General features: G+C 38.2%; 1 non-coding gene across 1 annotated transcript; it reads right to left on the bottom strand.

The window, feature by feature from the left end:
- Positions 1-715: 715 nt before the first annotated feature.
- On the bottom strand, positions 716-822 carry LOC141610237 (small nucleolar RNA R71). The gene has a single exon (XR_012528136.1). It is a non-coding gene; the product is annotated as a small nucleolar RNA R71 (small nucleolar RNA).
- Between the last annotated feature and the right edge of the window lie 17,728 nt (positions 823-18,550).

The following is an 18,550-nucleotide window of genomic DNA, read 5'->3' on the forward strand; positions in this document are numbered from 1 at the left end:
CATCAAAAATGGCGCCGTTGCCGGGGACGGTGTTTGTTTGATTTAGATTTCTTTTTATTGTCATTAGTTGTGTCTTTCTTCGCCTTGAGGAAGTAAAACTCCTCAAGGTTTGTTCTAATTGTTTTTGAGTTGTTTGATATTTTGCATGTCTAGAAGGTTACAAGGTGATTTGTTACCTTTTGACCGTGAAATCGAAAGAACCTTGACGAACAATAGGAGACTTGTTAGGAGGAATTTGAGAGGTGTTGGTGAAGTTGTTCAACCCACTAGCGAGTTTGTCAATCCTTTCGCAATAGAAGGAGAAGAAAACCCATTACACAATACCCCACAAAATCCACCTACAATGCCAAAATTCTCGTCACACTTCGTACCCACCGAGGAGAATCTACCAAATGGTACTCATACACCGCAACATCTCACCGGAAATTTTATTGCCAAGTCCGCCTTCATCCAATTAGTTGAGAGGAGCCAATTCGGGGGGATGCCTAGTGAGGACCCTCATTCCCATATGGAAACCTTTTGCGACTATTGTGATGCTATCTCTCAAACGGGCGTGACTCAAGACCAAATTAGATGGGTCTTATTTCCTTTTTCCTTAATCGGCACTGCAAAGCAATGGTTGAAGGGCCTTGATAAGGCCACCCTTGGAATAGATTCTTGGAAGAAGTTGGCTCTAGCTTTCTACAAAAAATTCTACCCACCGGAAAAGACTAACATGCTAAGAGCTCAAATTACGGGTTTTAAGCAAAGGGATGAAGAGTCTTTGTATGAAGCTTGTGAGCGGTTTAAAGGTATTTGTCGCTCATGTCCTCACCATGGACTTAGCGAATGGTTTTTGGTCCAACAATTTTGGAATGGTTTATATGAAGATTCTAGGAACATTCTCAATATGGGATCAAATGGAATGCTCACCGAAGTTGATGACAATCAAACATGGAACAAGATTGAGGAAATGGCGGTCCATAACTCACAATATAGTAGACCTCGCAAGGCTACTAGAGGAGGAAAGCATGAAGTGGACTCCGTTACTCAATTGGGTGCTCAACTTAGTGCTCACATTGACACAATCAACTTGAAGTTTGAACAAGCTATGGCTAGACTTGAGGAAAACTCAAAATCATCGAAGCATCATGTTAATGGCATGACGGCATCCTCATCAATCCCAAGTGGGATATGTGAGAATTGTGGAACTTTGGGACATGACCAAGGTGAATGTAGGGGAACAAATGAACAAGTGAATGCTTTCCAAGCATACAAGAGTGGTACCCCTTATTCCAACTTTTACAATGAAAACACCAAATTCCATCCAAATCTCTCATACAAAAGCCAAAATGTTCAAAACCCTCAAACAACATACACTCCACCACCCATGAGAAACCAAAATCAAAGACCCTTTTACAATCAAAACCAAGGTTACCAAAATCAAAATCCATACAATCACCAAAATGACCAAGGTTTTGATGTCCAAAAAGCAGTCCTCCAAATGCAAAAGAATCAACAAGAATTTTTCACTCAAATGCAAAAAGATAGCCAAGCAAAAGAAACCACCATCAACAACATTCTAGCTCACACCAAGATGTTGGAAACACAATTGACTCAACTAGCATCTTCGAGCTCACAAAGACAAAAGGGGCAATTACCACCTCAAAGTAATCCCCTAGACATGAAACGTTAGTGCCATTCACTTGAGAAGTGGTACAAGGTATGAAGCAATCAAGAAGCAAGTTGAGGATGAAGTTGTGGAAGCTAGTGAAAAGGAAGAAATTGTGCAAACCTCCAAAGATGGAGAATCATCAAAAGAAGAAAGTTCAAAGAAAAATGAAGACAAGGCCAAGGAGAAGGAGCCCATTGTGATTAGACTTCCTTTTCCAAGTCGTCAAGCCAAGCCCAAATTTGATGATCAACTTGGAAAATTCATGGAAATTGTGAAGAATTTGGAAGTCTCAATTCCTTTCACGGAATTAATCAATCACGTGTCGGCCTATGCGAAGTACATGAAAGATATCCTCACAAAGAAGAAGTCGATCCGGAAGCTTGAGACTATCGCCTTCACTAAGGTGAGTAGTGCAATACTTCAAGGGAGTTCACCTCCAAAGTTAAAGGATCCGGGAAGCTTCTCAATACCGTGTACCATTGGCGACACGACGATCAACAAAGCCTTTTGTGATCTAGGGGCTAGTGTGAGTGTCATGCCATACTCGGTGAGTAAAAGGTTGGGGATGGGAGAGCTTAAATGCACCAACATCACACTCCAAATGGCCGATAGATCGACGAAGACACCGTTAGGGATATGGGAAGATGTCCCCGTGCGAATTGGGAAGTTTTTCATCCCGGTGGACTTTGTCATTGTTGATATGGAGGAAGATTCCAACATTCCAATCATCCTAGGAAGACTTTTCCTACACACCGCCGGTGCGGTAATTGATGTAAAACATGGTGAGCTCACTCTAGAAGTGGGAGATGAAAGCATAACTTTTAATCTTGACAAGACTATGAGAGCTCCTCGTTTGCATGAACCATGTTTCATGATTGATCATTATAGCCGAAAGGATGTAAGGAAGAAATCGGAACTCCAATGGAAGAAGAAAATTGAAGATGCTCCATTCAAAGAGCAAGTGAATTGTGACAAGGAGAGCTTGCAAAGCTCATCAAAATCAACCAAGGAAGAAGAGGATGGCCTCATTGGCCAAGAGAAGAAATTGGGAGAGTTGTCTCCATCTAAGCAAGAGATTTTCAATGATCAACTCAATGAAGTTTGTGGTCTTTGGGACAACGAGTTTGAAGGGATTTTTAATCCCTACATTGGTAATGTTATCGATCAAGACCAACAACAAGGGCCAAGGTCTATTGAGAACCTCTACCATGATAATGAACAAGCTTTTGATTACTTCTTCAAGGTGTTGAGCAACATCAACAACACCTTGGACATGCCCCCTTGACATCTCATCAAGAATGAGAGTTTGGTGGAGTCCTCCCTAAACCACCACTTGTAAATATTTCTAACTCCCTAACTTACATTTCAATTCTTGTATTGCATTTTTGTCATCTTTGGATTTTTATTTACTTTGATCAAAATGATTGTCATGTAAGAGAGAAGTGAGGGAGGGACTAACAATTTCAATTGATGTGTAGTGCTTTACCTTAGTGTGGGGATGGCAATTGCCTAGGCTATCCATGCCTTAGTAGTGCCCCCACAATGAAGAACACAAGACTTGAAGAAAGAATGAAAGAATGATAAGGGAAATGCGCTGTGCACGGGTGGAACTGAATCCGTGTACACAGAGGAAGAATCCGAGCAGATTCCCAAGAATCCGCCCGTCTTGCAGAATCCGAGCGTATTGCAGAAAAGACGCCCGCCCTGAACTGAGCTGAATTTTGAAAATTTCTTGACTGTGCTAAAATCCGAGCGGATTCCACAGAATCCGCCCGTCTTGAAGAATCCGTCCGTCCTGAAAGAAAGACGTCCGTCTTTGCAGCTGAGGAAAACAAGCAAATTTCTCTGGATAGAAATCCGTCCGTCTTTGAGCAAATCCGCCCGTCCCGTGTTCAGCAAATCCGAGCAGATTGTCACAAATCCGCCCGTCTTTAGGCGAGTTTTGCAAAGTTCAGAAAGAGCAGAATCCGCACGGATTGCCCCTGCAGATTCGAAATTTTCGGCCTCTTTAAAACCCCTCCCACCTTCATTCATTCATTCATTCATTCATAAACACTACCCACAACATCAAAACCCTCATCCTCTCCATCACAAAAACAAAAACCCTCAACAACATTCACCAAAATCAAATCAAACCATCCTTCCAACAACAAATTAATCACTCCTTCTTCAACAAAAATCAAAACCAAGCACAAAATCTTCAACCTTTGAGTCGATTTTTGTTTTCATAAAGGCAAAGCCTTTCACCTTCAAATCGATTTGGGCATACTACAAATTGAAGATTTTTCATTCTTTTCTTGGTTAAGTTCATCAATGGCAAGGACTAAGGGAGCAACAAAGGCACCAAAGGCTAAGGCACTCTCACAAAGGCAAAAGGCTCTTCAAACAAAGAAAGCTTTGGCTATGGTGGTAGCAACACCAAACTTGGAAGTGCAACAACAACAACAACCTTCTATGGGAGCAACAACACCTTCTACTCCGGTAATTGATCAACTTTTGCATTATCCGGAGGTAACTTTTATTTCCGATACCCATAGAAATACCTTTGTCAAGTTTGCTATGAAGTCATTACAATCCACCAAATTCATATGTGAAGATACCTTACAAAAATTGGGTGTTCTTGAACAAACAAAAGCCTTTTTCAATGCCATGGGGTTAAAGAAATTGTTTGAAACAAGGGAATTGACATACCCCTCCCTTACCTTGGAATTTTTAAGTTCTTTGAAAGTCACCAAAGTTGAGAATAGAGAAAATCTCGAGTTTCGTCTAGCTAATGTTAGTAGACGCATTACCTTTAAGGAATTGGGTGAAATTTTGGGTCTTAGTGATGAATCGCGTTATCTTAAGCATTATGGAAAGTATGACCCCGAACCTCTTTGGGAGGCAATCTCCGGGAAGAAATTTGAGGATTTTCATGCGAGTCGTGCTCTTTTGGTCCACCATCCGGGCATAAGAGTATGGCACAAGGTTGTGGGAAATACCATAATTGCTAGGAAAGACACCAATCATTTCACAAGACTTGATTTTATTCTCCTTGAATCGGCTTTGAATATCGGAAGAATTCACACCAAGCCTTACAATTCTTTGAGGCTCTTGGTAGATAGATGGCTCAACATCGATAGTGGGAAGAAGGGAACGACCGTTATTGTCAATGGCGGCCTAGTTACACTCCTAGCCAAGCACTTTGATCCTAACTTCAATAAGGATAACAAGTACAAAGCAAAGGAGGGTGGCCATCTTGTTGATATGCATACTATGATTCACAAGTTCAAGTGGGTTGCCCAAAACCCCCTTGACACTAAGTATGGATGGCTCACTAGTGAAGCTAGATCGTTCACCTTGCCCTCGAAGATTTGTCGTCTAAGCGTCCACCGGACCAATTATCTACTTCCCCTTTCCAAAGAAGCCGAGTATATCATTCAACAACAAAAGGGTGATCTTGAAACTCCCTCCTCTTCCATTGTCATACCACCTTACCCCTTTGAGTATGAAGAGTTCAAGCCGGAAGGAGTTGAAGTTGGGAAAGACTATGTGACTCTTCTCATGCAAGCAATGCACAAGCAAGCCTATGAAGATCGGAAAAATGCTTATTTGGCTCAATATCCTCCCCTCCTACACTTAGCTAGGCAAGGACTACTTGATCCATCTTGTCCTTTGCCTAGTTGGGCGGATAGAGAAGTCTTATTTCCGGGTGCATCTAGGGGCGTTTCGGGTGACAATGAGGTTGTTGGAAATGATGAAGAAGTTGATGATAATATTGAGGAAGAAGCAAGTGAAGGAGAAAAGGATGGTGAAGATGATGAAGATGAAGATGAGGAAGAAAGTGAAGAAGTAAATGACAAGGAAAGCGGCAATGTGACCACTTCTCATGAGGGAAGTGATGATGGTGATAGCATGATGGAAGATTAGCAAGCCTTGGAGACTCCTACACTCTCATGGTTTGTCTATTTCTCTCTTTGTATTTTATTTCATTTTGATCATTGTTGGAGTAGTCCTAGCAACATCAAAGGACTCACACCTCGGTACCATTGAGGTGTTCTTATTTTATTGTTCCCATTTGTAAAATCCAAAATGACAAATTAATTTCATGCATAACATAGTGTGTGCATGAACTATACCCATCCTTGGACATTAGCAATAGTGTCTTACTCGGTTTGGGGAAGTTAATGCATACGCAACGGGAGGTAATCTAAATTATCCTCTCCGTCATAACAAAAACCATGCATCATGTAGTGTAGCTTAGTATAGATTGCATTTAGTATAGAAATCATGCATCATCTTTGCATAATTTCCATCATTTTGGCCATTGAGGACAATGCCCATATTAGTGTGGGGATGGGAATTCTAACATTTAACTCTTATTCAAAAAAAAAAAAAAAAAAAAAAAAAAAAAAAATTTAAAAATTTCAAAAATCATAAAAATTGGAAAAATTGAAAAACCCAAAAACAAGTTCATTTCCTTTGTATATATTGTTTTGTATATATTATGTTTGTTTTATCCTTGTTCACATTGATTGACTACGCCACATCCGAGACATGAGGATATTGAAGACCGCATGGTATGATCTTTCCAATCTCCTTTTTCCTCTTTATGTTAATGACTATGTGGCTTTATTTTGATTGATGCGGTATAACAATGTGAATCTAGGACTTGCATTTAGATTGTTTGTCATATTAGTTGGTAGAATCATATGCATTAGGATGTTTATATTAGTTGCATCATGGCATATAGTTGCATTTTAGAAATGTTTTGAAAAATGCCTATTTAGGAACTTTGACAAGAGCAACTAAGCCATTGTAAATACTTGTTCAACTTAAGACTTTGCCTACTAGAATGGTTGTGAAACACCCTAGATAGTGTCATACTAGTATCTTTTGACCCATGACCCAAGGCCTAGTCAAGGGTTTGCATGTGAGTCACCTATCCAACCCCGTGATGCGATATGGACTTGGTTAACTTGTCTAGGTGACCTTGTTTGACCTTGTGGTAAGGCAACCCAAAAATATTTTCTATCAATAAGCTTGAAGTGCTCATTTCAAAGAAATTTTGTCATGTGGAAGTAATGTAATGCCAAGGAAACCTCAAATGTTATGAATTGTTGAAAGTCGAGAAAGTTAAGTTGTTTTGATGGAGGCGTACCACTTCGATGTGCTTTGGTGCGGGATCCATTGAATTGGGCCCCCATACGGTTGTGAATTCGGCCGCCCAGAGACAGAGTGACTATCACCCCGAAAAGCTATTGTCTAGAGGTTAACCGGTTGCCTAATAAGCGATTGGCGAAAGCAAAGGACACTAGCCCGGAAGGGACAAACCCCATCTTAAATTTTTGAAATGTGAAAGTGAAATGAGGACAATTTTGAATACTAGTCATATCCACCCGTTGTGAATAAAGATTTGAGCATTTCATTCCCAAAAAAAAAAAGCCTTTTGTCAAGCCACTTGGTCGAGCTTGGGACGATCCATGACCTTTACTTTTGTAGAGAATTCGAGACTTGTCATGTCATATGCCACTAGCATCATAGGGATCATCATTCCACCACCATCCGATCGCTCTTGACGAAAGCATTTGGAAATTGAGGATGAAAGTAGTCTAGTTTAACACCATTTGGAGGTGATTTAGTGCCATCCTCTTAGACTCAGTAATTTGTTGAACTAGTATTTGTGAAGGATTACATGCTCTTAAATTTGTTCCTCTTTAGTGCCTCCGCCACTTGATGAGGGAGTGGCTATTCTTTTTGTAGATGCATCCATTATGTGTTTTTGTGTGCTTAATGTTTGGATGTGTCGCCATTTTGGCAAGACCCACCTTGCCTTGCAAGAAGGCATCCTACCTCATGGTTGTCTTGTTGTGAGTTGAAGGGGCGGAGTGAGACCCGCTAATTGTCACATATCGGCTATATTATTAGGATAGGTTAGTATTGGTCCTAGTCTTTGTCACCTCTTTACTCGGGACGAGCAAAGGTTCGATTTGGAGATATTTGATGTGACCATAATTGGCGCATATTTAGCCCCCGAATTAGCCTTGTTTCCATGCTTTTTAGTGCTTATTTGGGTAATTTCTTATCTTTAGTTCTTTGTTTTGCATATTCTTTGAGATTTTGATCCCTTGGTAGGAAAGGAGTAAGAATCTTGCATTTTCATGGCAAAACGAGACTAAATTGATCGAATTAAATGACCAAGCATCAAGGAGAGACAAGATTAGAAGGCCTTTGTACATATTATAGTAGAAGAGCAATGTTGAGAAAAGATCCTTGAGTCCCCAAGAAAATCCCCAAGGAATTTATGAAGAAAAGGGAAGAAAAGAAGAAGAATTGTTGCTGACTGACAATCCGAGCGGATTGTCACCAATCCGTCCGTCCAGCTCCAGCACAATCCGAGCGTCTTTGCCTGAATCCGCTCGGATTCCCCCTCCACAATCCGCCCGGATTCCTCTGAATCCGCTCGGATTCCAAAGCCAGAATCCGCCCGTCTCGACCCTATTCCGCCCGGATTCTGCTCCAGCACGGATTGTCTTCTTCAAGCTACGAAAAGAGAAGCCCTTCTCTCCAAAAATACCGGGTCCTCCTTGCTCAACTTAAAAAGTGTAATTACTAGTTTAGCCCTTAGTTAACCCTAATGCATCCTCCCTAATTTTCACTATAAATACCCCATTAGTCTAATTAGAGGAGCATGTTCTTCTTATCAATAATTAGTGTAGTTAATATCAATCAAATCTCTCTTCAATATTGTAATCAAGTATTAATCAAGTTTTAATCCAAGTTCTAGTTCTTTAATCTCTCTTTTGTTCATCCTTTATTTTGGGTAATTGAAGATTATTTGGGTTATTATTGGGAGATTGACAACCTCTCAATCAAACATCAAGTACTTCTTTTATTCTTGCTTTATTATTGGAATCATTAGTAGGTATAATCTCTTAATCCCTTTTTAATTATTGTTAATTACTTTCATTTATTCATCTGTTTCATATTGTTGGTATGATTGACAACCTTGCTAGCATGATCAACATGATAATGAGTGAGTAGTCTCTTAGCTAGGGTTAATGGGTGATTAGGGGAAACCAACATGGGGAATGATTCATGCTTAAATTAATATGCTTTCATGTTTTATTTGCTTGCTTGTTTTGATCTCAACTCATGCACATGTTATATTTGATGAAATGCTAAGCCTATGAATCCTTGCATTTACTATCATCTCCTATCTTTTCAATGAGACTTGTAAGACATAACCCAACTCGAGTCTCATTAGACCATGCATGTTGTTGAGTAGGGAAGATTAAGTCGACTTGTAGGTGTTGTACAATCTAATCGATTCGGCTCCGGGACCCAAACTTTCCTAGGATTGTAAGATATAACCCAACTCAATCCATCACAACAATAATTGCTTGCTTATAATTTGAGAACATGTTTGTATGATCATATCCCATGATTCCCCTATGATCCCATGATACCCTAGTGCCTTTAATCAATTGTTTACACCCCTTTTTAATTCATCTTGCTAGTTTATTTTCATTGCTATTTTAGTTTAGTAACCTTCTACATCAACCCAATTTGTGACACCCCTTAGACACCACTAGTTACAATAGAAATCTCATTTCAACTCCCGTCCCTTGGGATCCGACCTTTACTTGCCTCTTTACTAATTGTAGAGTTGTTTGTGGAGCTATAAATTGTGTTTTGATTCGACCGTGACCAACGACCACATCTTAATTTGTGAACACTTAGCGGGATCGCATCATTTCACCATCTTCATCATCACTTGAACTTTGCACTTCTTCCTCTTCTTCCTCATGGCAAGAGTCACTACCTCTCCCGTCGTCAACAACAATCTCCTTCCCCTTAGCAACTTCATTATCCATGGTAGCATCTCTAGAAGCATTTGGGAAGAATACCTCCCTATCCGCCCAACTAGGCAAAGGACATGTAGGATCAAGTAGTCCTTGCCTAGCTAAATGAAGGAGGGGAGGATATTGAACTCGGTAAGCATTGACCCGATCCTCATGAGCTTCCTTATGCATATGTTGTAATAGTTGAGTCAAGTAGTCATTTCCTACCCCGATATTAGTGCCAATTGGTGTGAATTCACGGTAGGCAAATGGATATGGTGGAGTCACAATAGAGGAGGAGGAGGGCTTGGCATCCGATTCCCTATGTTGCTTCATAATCATCTCGGCTTCATCGGAGACGGGTAGTAGGTAGCTTGGACTTCGGACATTGATGCGGCATATCTTGTTAGGCAAGATGAAGGTCTTAGCTTCTTTAGTGAGCCATTCAAACTTGTTGTCGAGATTATCATTCTTGACCCAATGGAACTTGTTGATCATAGTGGCCAAATCAAGAAGGTTGCCTCCTTTAACCGGTTTGTATGTCTTGTCTTTGTTGAAATCCAGGTTAAAGTGTTTGGCTAACCAAGTCACTAAGCCTCTATTCACAATAAAAGCCGCTCCATCTTTCCCATGGTCAATTTCAAGCCACCGATCAATTAGGAGTTGAAGTATGTTGTATTCCTTGGTGAACTTTTTGTTGATATTCATGGTGGATTCAAGTAGATAAAGTCGAGCTCGGTAAAGTTATTGGTGCCTTTTCTTGCAATTAAAGTGTTGCCCACAAACTTATGCCACACTCTTATGCCCAGATGGTGGACATATAGAACATGGCACTCATAGAAAGACTCAAATTTTTGCCCGGTGATCGCTTTTTAAAGTAGTGCGGCATCATATTGTGAAGGCTTTTTCTCATATTGATAGTGTTCTTCAAGACCAAACACTTTACCAAACTCACTCATAGACATTCGTCTAACCTTGTTTTCTAGACGGAATTCAACATTTTTCCGAGTGTCTACCTTAGTCACCTTCAAGGAGCTTACAAACTCCATGGTAAGGGAAGGGTAAGTCAATTCTTGCATTTCAAAGAGGGTAAGAAATTTCATGGACTCGAAAAATGTCTTAGTTCTCCCAAGCACACCCAATTTGTCTAAGGCATCTTGACATATGAATTTGGTAGGCAAAGTAGTCTTCCTAGTAAGGGATACAAATGCTTTCCTATGAGAATCATTTATGAAAGTTACCTCCGGATAATCTTGCAATTGTTCAATGACCGGAGTAGGTGTAGCTTCCACCATAGAAGTAGCAATTTCTTGAATCTCCACCTTGTTGGAGTATGTGTCCTCAACAATAGTGCGATCACATATTTAAATCTCATATTAAGAATACGTAAGGGATGATTCATTTATATAGTCAACTGATCAACATTAATCAGTAATGATCAGCTAACTAGAGTTAGACATTACTGTCGTTTGACGGTGGTGATCAGTTGATCCCTTAAGGTCACACCTAAAAGACAATTCCCTTAATAGACAAATTGATTAACTGTATGACGATACAAGTTAATCAATTCCTTAAAATTGAACAATTTATTTGTGAGAGAGAGTATTTATATCTTATTGTAATTGGATTAAATAAGATTTATTTTAGTTATTGAAATATTTTATTACTAAAATTGTTTATTGTTTATGAAAAAATTGAGATAAGAATGAATGGTTAATTATAATTACAATATGTTGTGAATTATAATTATATGACCCATTTTATTTATGTGATGAAGAGTCGGGGGGGAGGTAAATTGAGGATTGAGAACTTTTACCTACTTTTTTGATTGTATATGTATAATTAATTATTTAAAGTTTATTGATTAAATTTTAACTAATTAACTAATTAACGAATTAAAAGCAAAGCAAATAAACGAAAGAGAAAGAGAGGCACACAGATTTTTGAAGTGGTTCAGTTTCACAAATCGAAACCTACGTCCACTAATCTCGATTAATAAATTTTGTACCTTTCTACGGATTACAAATTTACTAACCCAACTCGTACAACTAACCCTAGTTGTAATTCAAGTGAGTACCGTTAAATACTCGAGTGACTAACTTACGTTAATAAGAAAGCACTAATGATTCTTGCAAAGTTTCACGTTAATGAACAAGTAAGAATTCGATTGAGCACTATTATCTTATAACGATAACTAATGAATGAATATACGAGTTTATAAACACACGACCTTTTTCGAAAATTGCAAAACAGTTTTATTTCTTTTCAAACACACGGTTTTGCTCTTAAAAATAAAATCAAATTTTATGTTTAAAGGTCTTACTTTCAAATGTTGCAAAAGCAAAGTATTTATAGGCAAGGAAAGAGCATGACACACAATTTCACAAGAAACCCTAATTTTCGAAACAGAAGATATGCAAACAATCATATCTTTGTTATTTCTTTCCTTCAAAACCTAAGAGATAATAGAGAATATTCCAAAAGATAATTTATAAGATATTCTCATATTATTCTTTCCTTAAATCTAAAGATATGATAAGATTTTCCATATCAAGAATATCTTTATCATAAATTACCATATCAAGTTTAAATATAAAAGATATGCTAAGATAATTCTAGAGAATAAAATCTTAACAATAGTAATATTTTATACCTTAGGTTACACGAAACAACAACAGCCCATAAGTCTCGTTATTCGTGAAAAACCTTAGCTCGAAATTGGGTTAGATTTTTAGGGTTTAGGAGTATGCTATATTAAAACCCTAATTAGTAATATGACTCAACTCTTAGGTTGATCCAACATGATTACTAATTAAAATAACTATGCTCCAAAAATAATATGGGCTTTTTAAATAAATACTTTTGCTAGACCATTTAAAAGAAACACAAACATTTTTCAAAAACAATTTTGAAAACATTTTAAGTCGTGTAGTATAAACTCAGCATTTCAATGTTATAGTAGAAGAGCTATAACATTGAGCTCTTTCACTAGCAATGTTATAGCTATCAAGCTATAACTTTACCAGTATAAGAAATTCATTCTTATATTATCATTACCAGATAATCACCTACACTATTCTAATCTTCATAGAAGATCTTCGAGCATAGGCTACTTCATCATCCAAGCTTGATTAATCTTTAGACGAACTTCGTCTTCTCATAATGCTTGAATAATTCTTATATAATCTTGAACTTTGATTGAGACTTGATCACGACATACTTCCATCACAATTACGTACTGCTCATAATGAATAAGTCTAATCTAAAAAACTAAACAAACAATTACACGCAACGGATATATAAAATATAAAGCACTCTTGACATCATCAAAACATAAACATATATACTATATGGTTCAACAAATTCCCCCTTTTTGATGATGGCAAGTCTCCTACAATTGTGACTAAGTATAAAGTTCCCCCTCAATATAATACCATTATCTTAATAATAAAGATCAACGCAAGATCAAGACGATTAACATAAAATCTAAACTTAAGGACTTTAAGAGACAATTGGTCTTGACAAGGAGCAAACTTAGGTAGATGCTTACCATAGACGTTCTTCCCCCTCTTGACATCATCGAAAAGGTAAGAACAAACATGAAATGACTAGAATAATATAAGACGAGACAAGAGATAAGAACGATATAAGAAGCAAATAGACCATATATAAACATAAGCATCTAGAAATTAAAGTAGCACACAAACTTAAAAGAAAAACATGTCTATAGCCAAAAGGGCCGAATGACAACATGTTTTAGGATTACTTGGGCAATAACCACAAGTAAGGAGCCAAAATGGGCCGAATAAGATAGTTTAGCAAAATACACCACTAGAAAATCAAAATAGGATAATGCTAATAAAGGTAAATGCTAAATTAGGCAAGAGGTAAGGCAAGGTCAAATGTTGCGGGTCTTATACGGGTTAACATAGTCGGGACGAGTGCGGTGTTCCAAATCATCAAGGCGATCAAAAGAACTCCTCACAAGAGTGGCTAGACTTTGAAGACTTCGTTCAAAGTTAAGAACCTTCAACGACAAAGCCTTCGTTGCCTCCAAAGTAAGTGATTGATCGGCCGCCATTGCTTTCTCGTGCATCACAAACGCACCTCCTTGACTAGTGAGGAAGGATAGACGATCTCCATGTGGGAACACTTCCCCACGAATTGCCTTCAACTCCCTCTCAAAACCCGACAACCTTTTGTCAATCCCGTCCATTCATGCATAGACCCGAGCACAATCCAAACCTCCATCCGAGGACCGTGAAGTCCCAACCTGTGACAAAGCCGTGGCTAAGGTCGTGGTTTGCTCCTCAAATTTTTCCATCAAAGAACCAATAAAACTTTCCATTTGAGCACCCACAGCTCCCATACCCGCATCACTAGAAACCTTTTCAACGTCCTTTAAAAGCACCAATTCGGGGCCATCAAACCCAAGACCCATCAATTTGATTACCCGATTACACATGAAATCCTTCGCACTAACATCGTAACAATCCCGTCCTACAACTTGCTTGATTTCCAACAACCTTGATATCCACATCCCATATGGAAGATCAATGATAGTGCAAAATTTTTCTTTGGTGATAGTGAGACTTGTTTGAATAATACGACTTAGCATAAGACTCGCCAAGTTAACTTTCTGACCATCTAACCAAGAGTAAACAATAATCGCCTCATAACTCGATACCTTATCCCTTCCTCCCCTTCTCGGCACAATCGTATTCCACAAGAAATTTAACAGAAATTTGACTTTTACCGAAAGAGGACAGACTATAATATTACCACCATCCGACCCAACCTCCTCAAAGCACTAGTATTATCACACAAAATAGGAATGCAACCTACATGTACACCATAATCACGTAATTGTTGCTTAAGCCATAATAATTGAGTACATACCAGTCCTGCAGTGATATACTCGGCTTCATCAGTTGAAAGGGCAACTGAATTCTGCTTCTTTGAACCCCACGTAATAATGCAAGGTCCAACGAACGTGGCAACACCTGACATACTTTTTCTGTCTAAAGAACATCCTGCGTAGTCGGCATCAGAATAACCGACCAAGTCGAAATTACACTCCATTGGATACCATAAATATAGCTTAGCTGTTCCAATTAAATATCGTAAGATCCTTTTTACGGCCGTCATATGCGACTCTTTGGGAGATGATTGATATCTCGCACAAACGCATACGCTAAACATGATATCTGGTCGACTTGCAGTTAAATATAGTAACGACCCTATCATCCCATGGTAAGTTGTTTCATCAAAAAGTTTACCGTCTTCATCTAAAGTTAACTTCTTGTCTGCGACCATCGGAGTAGGCATAGCATGGGAATTTTCCATACCGAACTTTCGAATCAATTCCTTGATATACTTTTGTTGATGAATTTTAATGCCTTCCTCAGTTTGTTAAATTTGCAGACCTAAGAAGAATTTCAATTCTCCCATCATACTCATCTCGAATTCGGAAGTCATCAACTCAGAAAAATATTTGCACAAGCTTCGGTTGGTCGATCCAAAGATGATATCATCAACGTAGATTTGAACAACCAAAAGGTCAGAACCCTCGGATTTTAGGAATAAGGTTTTATCAACAGATCCTCTACTGAATCCACTATCAAGTAGAAACTTTGATAATCTGTCATACCAAGCTCTTGGTGCTTGCTTTAATCCATATAAGGCTTTGTCTAATTTAAAGACATGGTCTTGAAATTTGCTATTCTTAAATCCAGGAGGTTGTTCTACGAAGACTTCTTCCTGTAGATACCCATTTAGAAATGCTGTCTTGACATCCATTTGGAAGAGCTTCATTCCTTTATGAGCTGCGAATGCTATCAGAAGTCTAATAGCTTCAAGACGAGCAACAGGTGCGGATATCTCGTCACAATCTATTCCTTCTTGTTGATTATAACCTTGGACCACCAATCTTGCTTTGTTTCGAACAATGATTCCGGCATCATCTAGCTTATTCCTAAATACCCATCTTGTTCCAATAACAGATCAATCCTTAGGCCTAGGAACTAAGTGCCAAGCTTTGTTCCATTCGAACTGTTGAAGTTCTTCTTGCATAGCTATAATTCAATCTGATTCTGCAAGAGCTTCATTGATATTTGTTGGTTCGATCATAGATAGGAATGAGTAGAATGAGCAGAAATTATTCAAGGATCATCTCGTTTGAACACCATTCTTAATATTTCAGAGAATATTGTCCATTAGATGTGAGCTCTTGTATTTCCATTTATTTGAAGTACTCGGCTCTTCATCATTGTTTGAAGTTGACCCAACTTCATTTGACTCAGAATTGGAGGAAGTTCCCCCTGAATCCAATCCAGGTGTTGTAGTAGAGCCGTTTATAACTTCAGACTCAATACCTTAATTTGGATTCAATGTTATAGTAACATCACCTATAACATTAGATTGGGAAACCTTATTTTGAGACAATGTTATAGCATCATCAAATATAACTTTGGTTTTCTCCTTTTTATCCTTAGAAGAATGATCAAGCTCATCATTTATTCCTTCAATCTCATTATCCTCCAATTCTAATTCTGGGGGATCGTCTCTAGAGAGGCGAAAGTCAGGTTCATCCAAGTCTTCTTCCTTATCCTATAAGGGCTTATCAAACACATTATCTTCATCAAAAATAATGTGAACACTTTCTTTAATACAAGGTGTTCTTTTGTTGAAGACTTTGTAAGCCTTGATATGATCCGAGTATCCTATGAAAATCGCCTCATCACTCCTAGGGTCGATTTTGCTTAACCTATTCTTACCATTATTGTGAACAAAACACTTACTCCCAAAACAACGAAGATGGGAGATATTAGGTTTGCGACCTCTTAGGAGTTCATAGGGGGTTTTCTTAAGGATAGGCCTTATCATAGCACGATTATGGATATAACAAGAAGTACTAACGGCTTCAGCCCAAAAGTTACGAGGTAGACCACTACATAAGAGCATTGTACGAGCCATATCTTCTAATGTTCTATTCATACGTTCAACGACACCGTTTTGTTGAGGAGTTCTTGGTGCAGAAAAGTGATGTCCTACACCATTAACTCTACAATATTCAATAAAGGCTTGATTATCAAATTCAGTGCCATGATCCGTACGAATAGACACAAGGTTAGTCTTATATTTATTTTGAACAAGTTTCATAAGACAATCAAATTCATCAAAAGTCTCATCTTTTGAATGAAGAAAGATAGGCCATACATACCTTGAGTAGTCATCTACGAGGACAAAGATATACCTGGATCCTCCTCGACTTCTTACCTTCATAGGAGCACATAAGTCCATGTGCACCAATTCCAACGCTTGATTCATGCTTACCACTCTTTTAGGTTTGAACGATGATCTCACATGTTTGCACCTAGCACACGTGTCACACATCTTTTCTTGGTCGAACTTGATTTTAGGTAATCCTTCAACCAAGTCCCATTTTTTAAGTTTGTTCAAGGTTAATGAGCTAATGTGACCAAAACATTTGTGCCACAAACAAGGATCTTCAAGTGTAACTTTCATACATGTAAAAGAGATAGTAGGCACGACATTTAAATCTACCATATACACGTTCCTTTTCCTATGTCCTTCAAGAATAACATTTCTTGTACCTTCAATAATAATGCGGCAACCATCAGTATGAAAACTAACTTTGTTACCTTTGTCGCATAGTTGAGATATGCTAAGCAGAGTATGCTTGAGACCATCCACTAGATAGACATCACTGATTGCGTGTGATTTAGAAATTCCAACTTTTTCCCACACCAATCACTCTACCCTTCTTGTTGTCCCCAAACGTCACCTTTACTTCATTGAAAGGCTTGAGTGAAAGAAACAAATTCTTATCTCCGGTCATGTATCTTGAGCATCCACTGTCAAGATACCATTAATTGTTTTCTTTCACCATTACCTGCAAAAGGATAAGATACAGTTTTTAGGTACCCAAGCTAGGTTGGGTCCTTTACGGTTAGTTACTCTATATACTAAATCCTTTCGTACGCAAACTTGTCTAAAGGTCGTATTTATAGACCTTGGGTAGTTTTGTTTAGAAGGAGTTCTAGGTTTAGGAATTTCTCTAGGTCTGGCAATTTCTCTAAGTCTTACATGACTATACTCTTTGTGGTTAGGTTTACTTTGTTTAATTCGACAAAGAGTTTGTGAAGTACTAGGTTTTTTGGTGTAGTCAAAGGCCATGTCATAGAACCAACGAAAGTTATTATTCCTTTCTTCGTTAGGTTCATCTATAGGAGATTCATCATCCTCGACTGTTGTGTCAACCGTTTTAACAAAATCGGTATTTTTTCGTATATCATGTACACGTTTGACACAATTATCTTGAATGTTACCCGTATGACCACAGTAATTGCAAATCAGATATTTAGGAAAATCGGCATATTTTCTTTTTCTAAAATCATAATCCGAAGATGTTGATTTGCATTTAGAGTGATCTCTATGGCTATAGCACTCATGTCCTAACCCCATCTTCATATTATTATCAGATTGTTCGGTTAGGAAGTTTAGGACTTTTGTGCTACCTTCCCACTTATCATGGACTTTTCTTGCGTGAAGAAGTAAGTCTTTTAGGGTCTTAATTTCTTCAAGACATTTCGTGTGATCTATGTCATTATCCTTCTTATAATTGTCACGAAAATCTTGGAACCTTTTGTTAAGAATAAGTACAACATCTGAATGTTGTTTCTTAACATTAATCAACTCAGTTTTAGATTCTTCCAATTGCTTTGTAAGAGAATCAAGTTCTTTCCTTTGACCTAAAATCACTGCTTCATCAGATGTGATTTTGGTTACAAGAAGTTCCTTGGCTTTTCTAAGTTCTAAAGTTATAGCTTCATGATGTGAACATTATTTGCGCACATTTAGTCCCCTAATTGAGCCTATTTTGCATACTATTATAACATTCTATGGCCATTTTATCCGTCAAAACCTTCCTATTTGCTTTTCTATCGCATTTCATATGTTTTGTAGAAAAGGAGATAATAAGGCGGAAATTCCCGTCTTTCGTGCATATTTGGAAGCATATTGACGATACTAGATGGACTAGTATGAAGAG

The sequence above is a fragment of the Silene latifolia genome, chromosome 10 (genome assembly GCF_048544455.1).
Source record: "Silene latifolia isolate original U9 population chromosome 10, ASM4854445v1, whole genome shotgun sequence".
Lineage (NCBI taxonomy): Eukaryota > Viridiplantae > Streptophyta > Magnoliopsida > Caryophyllales > Caryophyllaceae > Silene > Silene latifolia.